Source organism: Syngnathus scovelli, unplaced genomic scaffold (genome assembly GCF_024217435.2).
Source record: "Syngnathus scovelli strain Florida unplaced genomic scaffold, RoL_Ssco_1.2 HiC_scaffold_24, whole genome shotgun sequence".
NCBI classification, from domain to species: domain Eukaryota; kingdom Metazoa; phylum Chordata; class Actinopteri; order Syngnathiformes; family Syngnathidae; genus Syngnathus; species Syngnathus scovelli.
Window position 1 is genome coordinate 1,853,257 of NW_026061333.1, and position 10,620 is coordinate 1,863,876.

Genomic DNA, 10,620 nt, shown 5'->3' on the forward strand with positions numbered 1-10,620 from the left:
AAATATCCGTAACATAATAAGAACTTCAAACATTAGCGGGGAGCCATCAATACGATGCGGTCACTTCGAAGTCTTGCCTCGAATTGAGTTACTCGGCTCGAGCTTAGGGTGACTTGAGAGGGATTGGCGTCGTACAGAAATTAGATTGATTCCGGTGGAGTTAATTTAACTCGGGTGGTTAGATTACGGACGAATCTCCGAACCCGGCTAAGACAAACCCGTTACCGGGAAGCCGGGGGCACCTTATTGAAAGAGGTGCGTTTGACACTACCATCAGCTTTTCTCTGGTCTGAAAGGAGGAGGAGGGAGGCTCCTCCTCCTCCTTTCAGACCAGAGAACACCCGAGGCTGGGTGAGAACGGGGAGGCTGCGACCCGGCCGGGGGTTGCGGGAAGGGGCGCCACCTTGATCTCCTTCTCGGCGTCGTAGTCCCCTCCGCTGGTCTGGGCTAGCAGAGCGTAGGCTCGTTGCAGCGCTTGATATTCTTGCGTCAGCTGGCGGTAGCGAAGCTCCGCCTCCTCATGCACACACCAATGCAACACAGCACTAGTACCAGAATCAGTCAGACCGGCGACAAAGCACCCGCGACGCAAAGACGAGTCCGATTCCAGGCTGAAGAGGAATGTTTGGCGCCAATACGCTGGCAGAAATGGCGGGCTACCTCTTCGGGTTCCGTGTCGGGGGTTCTGTCGGTGTGAAAAGACAAGGACGATCCGTCCGAGTCCACCAACACGTCTTCGTCGTAGCCGTAAAATGTTTTGATGACCTGCGGGCGCGGAAGCAAACATCTCTCTGAACAAACTGAAGCGACACCTCACGATGAATCGACGAGAGGAACGATAGCGAGAAAAAGGCCATTTCATCTTGCGCAACACCAAGCAGCCGCAAACAAACAGACTCACCTTGCAGGACCTCACGCTTTGTTCCTCCTCAGAGATTCTCGACGTCGGTATCGTAGCAGCAAATCTCTCTCCTGTCGACACAAATAATCCGCCTTTGAGATTCTTTGGATGCAAAGGGAACGAACGGCTCCGGCGCAGAAACAAACGCGACTCACGATGACATTTCTGACATGAGCTCCTGTCTCCAGAGCCTGAAAAACCCGTCACCGGCGATGATTGGAGGGACGCTCGTCTTTTCCAAAAGTGACAACTACAGGGTGTGTCAGGGAAGACACAGAGCAGGATGTACTTCCTGAGGAGACTACGTTCTTTTAACATCTGCAACAAACTCTTGGAGATGTTCTACCAGTCCGTGGTTGCCAGTGTCCTGTTTTACACCGTGGTGTGCTGGGGCAGCAGCACATCCAAGAAGGACACCTCCAGACTGGACAAACTGGTCAGGCGAGCCGGCTCTCTGATCGGCAAGAAGCTGGACTCATTGGAGACGGTGGCAGAGGCAAGGACACTGAAAAAACTGTTGGACATTATAGGCAATGTCAGTCACCCTCTGCACTCTGTCATCACTAATCAGAGGAGCCGGATCAGTGGGAGACTGCTCCTCCCCAATTGTAGGACAAGCAGACTGAAGAACTCCTTTGTCCCCCAAGCCATCAAGCTATTCAACTCCTCACTGGGGAGGAGGTGACATGGACATGAACTGGGACATGGAGATGCTTGTAATAACTGTACACATTCTTCACGTCAATATACAATGCGCAATATTATGGCAACTACTGTGTAGTGTTTTTACCTCCCTCGATTTTCTTGCCTAGTTTATCTTTTGGCCTCTTTTACATTTCATTGCTATCTCTTGCACTGTGTGTATTTCTGCATCTTCTGTATATCTTGATCTCTTGTGTATCTTGTATTTTACTGCTACTGGACACAGAATTTCCCTGAAGGAGTAATCCCAAGGGATTAATAAAGTTGAGTCTAAGTCTAAGTCTAAGTTTTCCAGATTATCTTTATCGTATGATTATGTTGCTTTGACTTTGACTGCAACCTGTAATAAATAATATTATTTATCCCTTATTTATCCCTATCGCTTATCCCTTCCTACACAAAGTCGTAAAACATCCCTTGCTATGTTTTGACTAGAGGTCAAGGGCTTTCTCTATTCAATCCACTCTTACACCCACCCTGTTTCTCTTAATAAAAATGCTCGTGCGGGAGCCGAGAGTCAGACTTCATTCGTACAACGGATGGACTCTCCACCTGCAGGTGTCCAAAAGAACTTACTTGTCTCCCGTGTGGTTCTTGCAAAATAAGTTGGAGCGAGCGCAACTCTAACAGGGTGCATTTTGCCACTAGCTGCCTACGGACAATGACGTCGCGCTCGCGGCTCATGGTTGACGGGCTGAGCAGCCGGGCGAGTCCGTCGTTTTCAGCGCACAGCGAGTGGCAAAGGCGCTGACAAAACGGGAGCTTTGAGCTGCTGAAAACGGCAAAACAAGTCTAAAGCGTGTTCAAACGCGTGCGCACAATGCTCCTGCTTGAAAGGTCGGAATTTAAGGGGCCAATTTTTTGGATGGCGGCCGCCGGCCAAGCTTTGGACGGAAAAGGTTTCCTGGCGACAGCGAGCGAGCGCGGCGCTGCCGTACGTGCACCGAGTCACCTGCCTGAAGACCTTGGACAAGTCGTCGATGATGTGCCGCTGCTCCACAACTTGAAGGAACTCCATTTCACCGTCCTGCTGGCCGCAACCGCGCTCCAGGTCATTGAGCGAACTAGGCCTTCTCTGTGGAACACAAATGCAGTGGACTCTGTTGGCACGCCGCCGTTGTCCGCGTCGACTTACCAAGCTTGCCATCTCTTCGTTCTCCTGGGTGACAAAGCGCACTTTGTTTTCAAGGCGACACAGCACCAGTGAGAGTTCTTCATTCTTCCTGCTCAGGCGTTTGTTTTTGTCCAGGAGTGGCAGAAACTGGCTTTCTGTTTCTCTCAGTCGCTTAAGCTGCAAGCATGAAGTGCGGGATGCGAAAGACGCACAACACGCGGGCCAGAACGTATCCATTCCTTTTGCATCGGTTTGAACGGAATCGTGGCTTTGGCTCCCAATAAAAGACATCTACCAGGCAACCGACTCGCCGCGCCGCTCAACTAATAAGCAAGCGCAATGGGTGCCTCGCTGGATGGCGCGCATCAAACGTAGCGCAAACCTTCAAGCGTGCCGTCAATAAATTACCAGTTCATTGCGCTCTTCAGAAAGCAGGGCGTTTCGATCCTCCAGTTTCCTGATGACTGCGCTGAGCTCAGCGATTTTCAGATGAAACCTTCGCGTGTCCCGATCCTCCTGAGACTGAAAACGCCCCGCAACACACACACACAACCACTCGTTCAAAGTTCAAAACTGTTTTTGTGCTACCTTCCTCCAGCAACGAACTAAGTCATGCGTACTGCAAGTGTGTGATGAGGTGGCTTACGCTATGAAGAGGATTGCTAGTAGCGCCGTTGACCCCACTTCCAGGGTAGTTTAGGCCCGCCCTTTGGGAATCCCTCAGGGCAGCGATCTGCTGCTCGGCAGCCTGAGTCTGCAGCTGAAGGCGGTGGACGTGGCCGGCCCCAGGGATTTATCCAAAACACTAACCGCTCTGTCTTTCAGCTTGATCTCATCCATCTGGATGTACAAACGGGGAGCGCTCAGGCAGGCGGGCAAACTCATTTGCCAGAATTGTGACAAAAACAAAGAGAGCAACCGGCCAATTTTTATCTTGAATCGACTAGAACACCATTGCTGTGACAAAAGCGAAGCGAGCAACCGGACGTTTTCTTCTTGTGAAATAGAATAGAATGCCTTAGGTGTCATTGCACTGCAGGTATACAACGAAATTGGGAACATAGCCACGCACCGCGCATCTGATCAGTCCTACCAGTCGGCGGATCTCCCTCTCGCAGTCTCTCTTGGTTCGGCTCAGCTCCTCCCGATGCTGGTGATGAGCCGATCGGAGCTCGGCCGCTCGGGACTGCCAGGCCTGCTGGGCCGCTGCCAGGGCTTCTTCCGCGCTCCTGGTGGAGGCGACACCGCTCGGTCTCCCGACACCGCCGCGTCTCCTCCACTTCCGCCAGCAAAGCACCCCCGCTCCTCACCTGAGCAGACATTGCGCCACATCGGGCCGTTGAGACCGCAACGGAGCGCCGCGACGCTTACTGGGGACAAGCTACACAATACGGTAGCGGCCGCATCGGAGCCCGACGTGGCGTGCGGATAGTCAGACACGGATTGAGCGGATCACCTTGTCCATGGAGCCGTCCCTCAGGCTGAGGACCAAGGCATTCAGTCGCTGGATCTCTCCATCTTTGATTTTGATCACTCTCATCAGCTCCATTTCATGCTGCCGCAGTAATGTCTCCCTGGTAACGGCTAACTCTTTCTGCTTCTCCTCATGGAGTTTGCTTTTGAGTTCCGTCATGGCGGCGGTGGCACGGTGGTGCTCCGCCCGCAGGTCCTGACTTCTCTCTCTCTCCAGACAGCTGACCTGACATGACTTAGACAAACTTTATTGTCATCTTGTCTGCACATGGTGCATACAAAACGAAATTTCGTTGCACACGGCTTACAACAAAGTAGTGATATTGCAGTTGAATAGAAGTAACATATCCTATGAAAATATATATATACATATACTGTATATATATATATATATATTACAAATAAGTATAAAGTGCAGCAGTGCTAATTATGCAATAGTGCAAGTAGGCAAAACAGTATTCAAGAGTGTGCAGAGGAATGCTAAACCATGTATTAAACTTCTATTTAAAGGGTTTACACAAGTTCAGTAAAGTTGGTAGTGCGAGATAGTGCAAGATAGAGGTCCGTAGTGTCATAAAGTACAGTTCTGTGAATGTGTGATGCAGAGTTCAGTTTAGAGCTCAACAGTTCTAATGTTCAACAGTCTGATGACAGCAGGGAAAAAGCTGTTGCAGAACCTGGTGGACCTGCAGCGGATTGTGCAAAACCTCTTCCCAGAGGGCAGCAGGGAGAACAGTCCATGGTGGGGGTGTGATGGGTCATTGATGATGTTACGGGCACGGGACATGCAGCGCTGAGATGAAATGTCCTGAATGGAGGGAAGAGGAGCCCCTATGATCCTCTCTGCTGTCCTCACCACTCTCCTCACGTTCTTCCAATCGGAGGCGGTGCAGCCTCCACACCACATAGAGAGTCAGCTTGTCAGAATGCTCTCTATGGTGCTCCTGTAGAACGTCCTCATGATGGGTGGGGGCAGGTGGGCTCTCCTCATCCTCCGCAGGAAGTACAAGCGCTTCTGTGCCCTCTTGATCAGTGCCGTAGTGTTCATAGTCCAGGTGAGGTCTTCTGTGATGTGGACCCCCAGGAATTTGGTGCTGCTGACCACCTCCACAGCTGAGCTGTTGATGATCAGTGGAGCGTGGTGAGGCTGTTTTTTCCTGAAGTCGACGATGATCTCCTTCATCTTCTCCACATTCAGGATCAGGCTGTTGTCTCTGCACCAGCCCACCAGCTGCTCCACCTCCTCTCTGTAGTCCAGGTCGTTGTTGTCTCTGACGAGCCCCACCACCGTTGTTTCGTCTGCGAACTTTACGATGTGATTGGTGGTGAACCTGGGGACGCAGTCGTGTGTCATCAGGGTGAACAGCAGGGGGCTCAGGACGCAGCCCTGAGGGGAGCCTGTGCTGAGGGTGATGACATCAGAGGTGTTCTGTCCGACCCGGACTGACTGAGGTCTGTTGGTGAGGAAGTCTAGCAGCCAGTTGCGAAGGGGGGTGTTGAAGCCCAGGTGTTCCAATTTTCCTACTAGATGCTGTGGGATGATGGTGTTAAACGCTGAGCTGAAGTCCAGGAACAGCATCCGAACATGGGTGTTCTTCTCCTCCAGGTGAGCCAGGCTCAGGTGAAGAACGGAGGAGATGGCGTCCTGAGTGGAGCGGTTTTGTCGGCAAACTGGAACGGGTCAAATAATGGGGGGAGTCTGGAAACGATGTGATCTTTAAGCAGCCTTTCGAAGCACTTCATCATGACCGGAGTCAGTGCAACAGGCCGGTAATCATTAAATGAGGTGATTTGAGGTTTCTTCGGCACCGGAATGATGGAGGCAGTCTTAAAGCACGCTTGCACTGTGGCTTGGCCCAGCGAGGTGTTAAAAATGTCTGTGATGACCCCAGCCAGCTGACTTGCACATTCCCTGAACACACGCCCAGGAATGTTGTCGGGGCCAGGGGCCTTACGGGGGTTGGCTCTCCTCAGGGTCTTCAACACATCGGCGGAGTCAAGGCAGAGTACCTCCTCTTCCTGATGGGGGACAGTTTTAACTGCTGGAGTGCCGTTTCGTGCCTCGAACCTCCCAAAGAAGTTATTTAGACCATTTAGAAAGTCAGCATCAACTTCACCCACCGGGGGGGGAGGGTGAGTTGTAGTCTGTAATCGCCCGTATGCCTTGCCACATACTCCTGGTGTTGTTGGCGTCGTGGAAACGATCCTGAATTTTTCGACTGTGGTCTCGCTTCGCTACCCTGATGGCACGGTTCAAGTTGGCTCTCGCTGTCCTCAGTGTCTCCTTGTCGCCAGACTTGAAGGCAGAGTTCCGCGCTCGTAGCGTTTGACGTACCTCCTCAGTCATCCAGGGTCGTTGGTTGCCCCGGGTGATGATATTCTTAGTGGTGCTGACGTCCTCGGTGCATTTGTTGACGTAGGCTGACACAGTCATGGCACACGCATGTCAAATCTACATCGGGGAAACTGGGAGGGAGGGAGGGAGGGAGGGAGGGAGGGCGGGAGGGAGGCAAGCAGGGAGGCAGGCAGGCAGGGAGGCAGGCAGGGAGGCAGGCAGGGAAGCAGGCAGGGAAGCAGGCAGGGAGGAAGGCAGTGTCTGTCTGTTGAGGTTTTCACCTTGTTCTTCTCCTGCTGAAGTTCTAACTGGACGTCCATCAGTTTGGCTCTCAGCTCGTCATTGGCGGCCTGAAAGGCGTCCGTTCGCTCCGCCTTGACCCGCCCTGCCGGAGCTCGTTTGGACATCTCTTACTCGAGTCTCGCCCGGTCGTCAGTCAGAGATCACAACATTTGTACCTGGAGAGCACAAACGCAGCGCTGTTTTCCACTGGCTTCGGACTCAACTTCAATCGGTACCGTAACGTACAACATCATAAACATAGATCTAGCTTGACTTATTCATTGAATAAATGCATTTGGTTCTTCAAAACTGCATCACGCAACATAGCGTGACCGAGACGGCCGTTATCCACCTGCGTGAAGTTATTTGGTGAAATGAATGAGATGTTTAAGACACCATCGTTCTGTCTCTATGTAGATGAAGGGAAATAATCGATTGCTGAAGGTCCAAAGGTGTTGTGATAAACAAATAAACATATTAGTGACATATTTGTGATAAACATATTAGGCAGGATAATCACATATGTTAACTTGACTGCCCACACTGTATTTATTTATGGTTATTTGTTAAATCGAGTACTGTTAGACATGAAACAGGAAGTGTATAACATAAATGGACGACGAAAGGGGTACTCACCATTGTAGCTCCTGCTGGTCAATGATACGAGCCTCTTCTTGCAGTGGAAAACATACAGCCAACAAACACCGTGGAACCTAAAGGAAGGAAATTAAACATTAACATTTAGCCTCAACCAACATTCACAGATACAACGCAACGCAAACTACACAAACGTAAATCTTTTTAAACACAATGAGTTGTACTTACCGTGTACGCTCTAGACGGTCCACTTGCAAGCAGAAAATAAAGATATTTCTGTTGATAATCGTCGTGTTTGTATCCGTTGTCTCGCTCAAGGCCATTGCGCCCACAGATTTGAATTTTGGCGAGAGTTCAGCCTATTGACGTCATTTCCGCGGTGTAATACCCGCATATCTGAAACGGCAAAGTTAAGAGTAGAGTTAAATAAAGTTTTTAATCAACGCAATAATTTACAAACGTTGACCAGTCGAAATAATCGTCGAAATTTGGCGTCTGTGGCTGGAAGCAGACGCCGAGTTCGACGTTCCTCCCAAATGCCACACTGCCTCGCTTTTCAGGCCAACAAAAAAACATATTTTTCAAAACAATGAGTTGTAATTACCTTGTACGCTCTAGACGGTCAAGTTGCAAGCTGAAAACAAAAATATTTGTCTTGTTAGTCGTCGTGTTACTAACCGCTGTGTCTTGTTTGCCAGCATTGCCGCTTTCCTACTTCCTGTTGCAAGCCACGCCCACGGATTATAATTTTGCCATGAGTTCCGCCTATTGACGTCATGTCCGCGTCGCATGACTGCGACGTAATATTATCTAAAACTGTTTGTGCGGCATGGTGTTGTTCTGTGCGGTATTGTGTTATTCTGTGCGGCGTCGTGTTGTTCTGTGCGGCGTAGTGTTGTTCAGTGCGGCGTCGTGTTGTTCAGTGCGGCATGTTGTTGTTCAGTGCGGCATGTTGTTGTTCAGTGCGGCATGTTGTTGTTCAGTGCGGCATGGTGTTGTTCAGTGCGGCATGGTGTTGTTCAGTGCGGCATGGTGTTGTTCAGTGCGGCATGGTGTTGTTCAGTGCGGCATAATGTTGTTCAGTGCGGCATAATGTTGTTCAGTGCGGCATAATGTTGTTCAGTGCGGCATAATGTTGTTCAGTGCGGGATGGTGTTGTTCAGTGCGGGATGGTGTTGTTCAGTGCGGCATGGTGTTGTTCAGTGCGGCATGGTGTTGTTCAGTGCGGCATGGTGTTGTTCAGTGCGGCATGGTGTTGTTCAGTGCGGCATGGTGTTGTTCAGTGCGGCATGGTGTTGTTCAGTGCGGCATGGTGTTGTTCAGTTCGGCATGGTGTTCAGTGCGGCATGGTGTTCAGTGCGGCATAATGTTGTTCAGTGCGGCATAATGTTGTTCAGTGCGGCATGGTGTTGTTCAGTGCGGCATGGTGTTGTTCAGTGCGGTATATTGTTGTTCAGTGCGGTATATTGTTGTTCAGTGCGGTATATTGTTGTTCAGTGGGGCATAATGTTGTTCAGTGCGGCATGGTGTTGTTCAGTGCGGGATGGTGTTGTTCAGTGCGGCATGGTGTTGTTCAGTGCGGCATGGTGTTGTTCAGTGCGGCATGGTGTTGTTCAGTGCGGCATGGTGTTGTTCAGTGCGGCATGGTGTTGTTCAGTGCGGCATGGTGTAGTTCAGTGCGGCATGGTGTAGTTCAGTGCGGCATGGTGTAGTTCAGTGCGGCATGGTGTTGTTCAGTGCGGCATGGTGTTGTTCAGTGCGACATGATGTTGTTCAGTGCGGCATAATGTTGTTCAGTGCGGCATAATGTTGTTCAGTGCGGCATGGTGTTGTTCAGTGCGGCATGGTGTTGTTCAGTGCGGCATGGTGTTGTTCAGTGCGGCATGGTGTTGTTCAGTGCGGCATAATGTTGTTCAGTGCGGCATAATGTTGTTCAGTGCGGCATAATGTTGTTCAGTGCGGCATAATGTTGTTCAGTGCGGGATGGTGTTGTTCAGTGCGGGATGGTGTTGTTCAGTGCGGCATGGTGTTGTTCAGTGCGGCATGGTGTTGTTCAGTGCGGCATGGTGTTGTTCAGTGCGGCATGGTGTTGTTCAGTGCGGCATGGTGTTGTTCAGTGCGGCATGGTGTTGTTCAGTGCGGCATGGTGTTGTTCAGTTCGGCATGGTGTTCAGTGCGGCATGGTGTTCAGTGCGGCATAATGTTGTTCAGTGCGGCATAATGTTGTTCAGTGCGGCATGGTGTTGTTCAGTGCGGCATGGTGTTGTTCAGTGCGGTATATTGTTGTTCAGTGCGGTATATTGTTGTTCAGTGCGGTATATTGTTGTTCAGTGGGGCATAATGTTGTTCAGTGCGGCATGGTGTTGTTCAGTGCGGGATGGTGTTGTTCAGTGCGGCATGGTGTTGTTCAGTGCGGCATGGTGTTGTTCAGTGCGGCATGGTGTTGTTCAGTGCGGCATGGTGTTGTTCAGTGCGGCATGGTGTTGTTCAGTGCGGCATGGTGTTGTTCAGTGCGGCATGGTGTTGTTCAGTGCGGCATGGTGTAGTTCAGTGCGGCATGGTGTAGTTCAGTGCGGCATGGTGTAGTTCAGTGCGGCATGGTGTTGTTCAGTGCGGCATGGTGTTGTTCAGTGCGACATGGTGTTGTTCAGTGCGACATGGTGTTGTTCAGTGCGACATGATGTTGTTCAGTGCGGCATAATGTTGTTCAGTGCGGCATAATGTTGTTCAGTGCGGCATGGTGTTGTTCAGTGCGGCATGGTGTTGTTCAGTGCGGGATGGTGTTGTTCAGTGCGGCATGGTGTTGTTCAGTGCGGCATGGTGTTGTTCAGTGCGGCATGGTGTTGTTCAGTGCGGCGTCGTGTTGTTCAGTGCGGCGTCGTGTTGTTCAGTGCAGCATGGTGTTGTTCAGTGCGGCATGGTGTTGTTCAGTGCGGCATGGTGTTGTTCAGTGCGGCATGGTGTTGTTAAGTGCGGCATGGTGTTGTTCAGTGCGGCGTAATGTTGTTCAGTGGGGCATGGTGTTGTTCAGTGGGGCATGGTGTTGTTCAGTGCGGCATGGTGTTGTTCAGTGCGGCATGGTGTTGTTCAGTGCGGCATGGTGTTGTTTAGTGCGGCATGGTGCTGTTCAGTGCGGCATGGTGTTGTTCAGTGCGGCATGGTGTTGTTCAGTGCGGCATGGTGTTGTTCAGTGCGGCATGGTGTTGTTCAGTGCGG

General features: G+C 51.0%; 1 pseudogene; it reads right to left on the bottom strand.

Moving 5' to 3' along the window:
• Positions 1 to 1,243: 1,243 nt before the first annotated feature.
• LOC125992743 (janus kinase and microtubule-interacting protein 3-like) lies at positions 1,244 to 8,929 on the bottom strand (annotated as a pseudogene).
• Between the last annotated feature and the right edge of the window lie 1,691 nt (positions 8,930 to 10,620).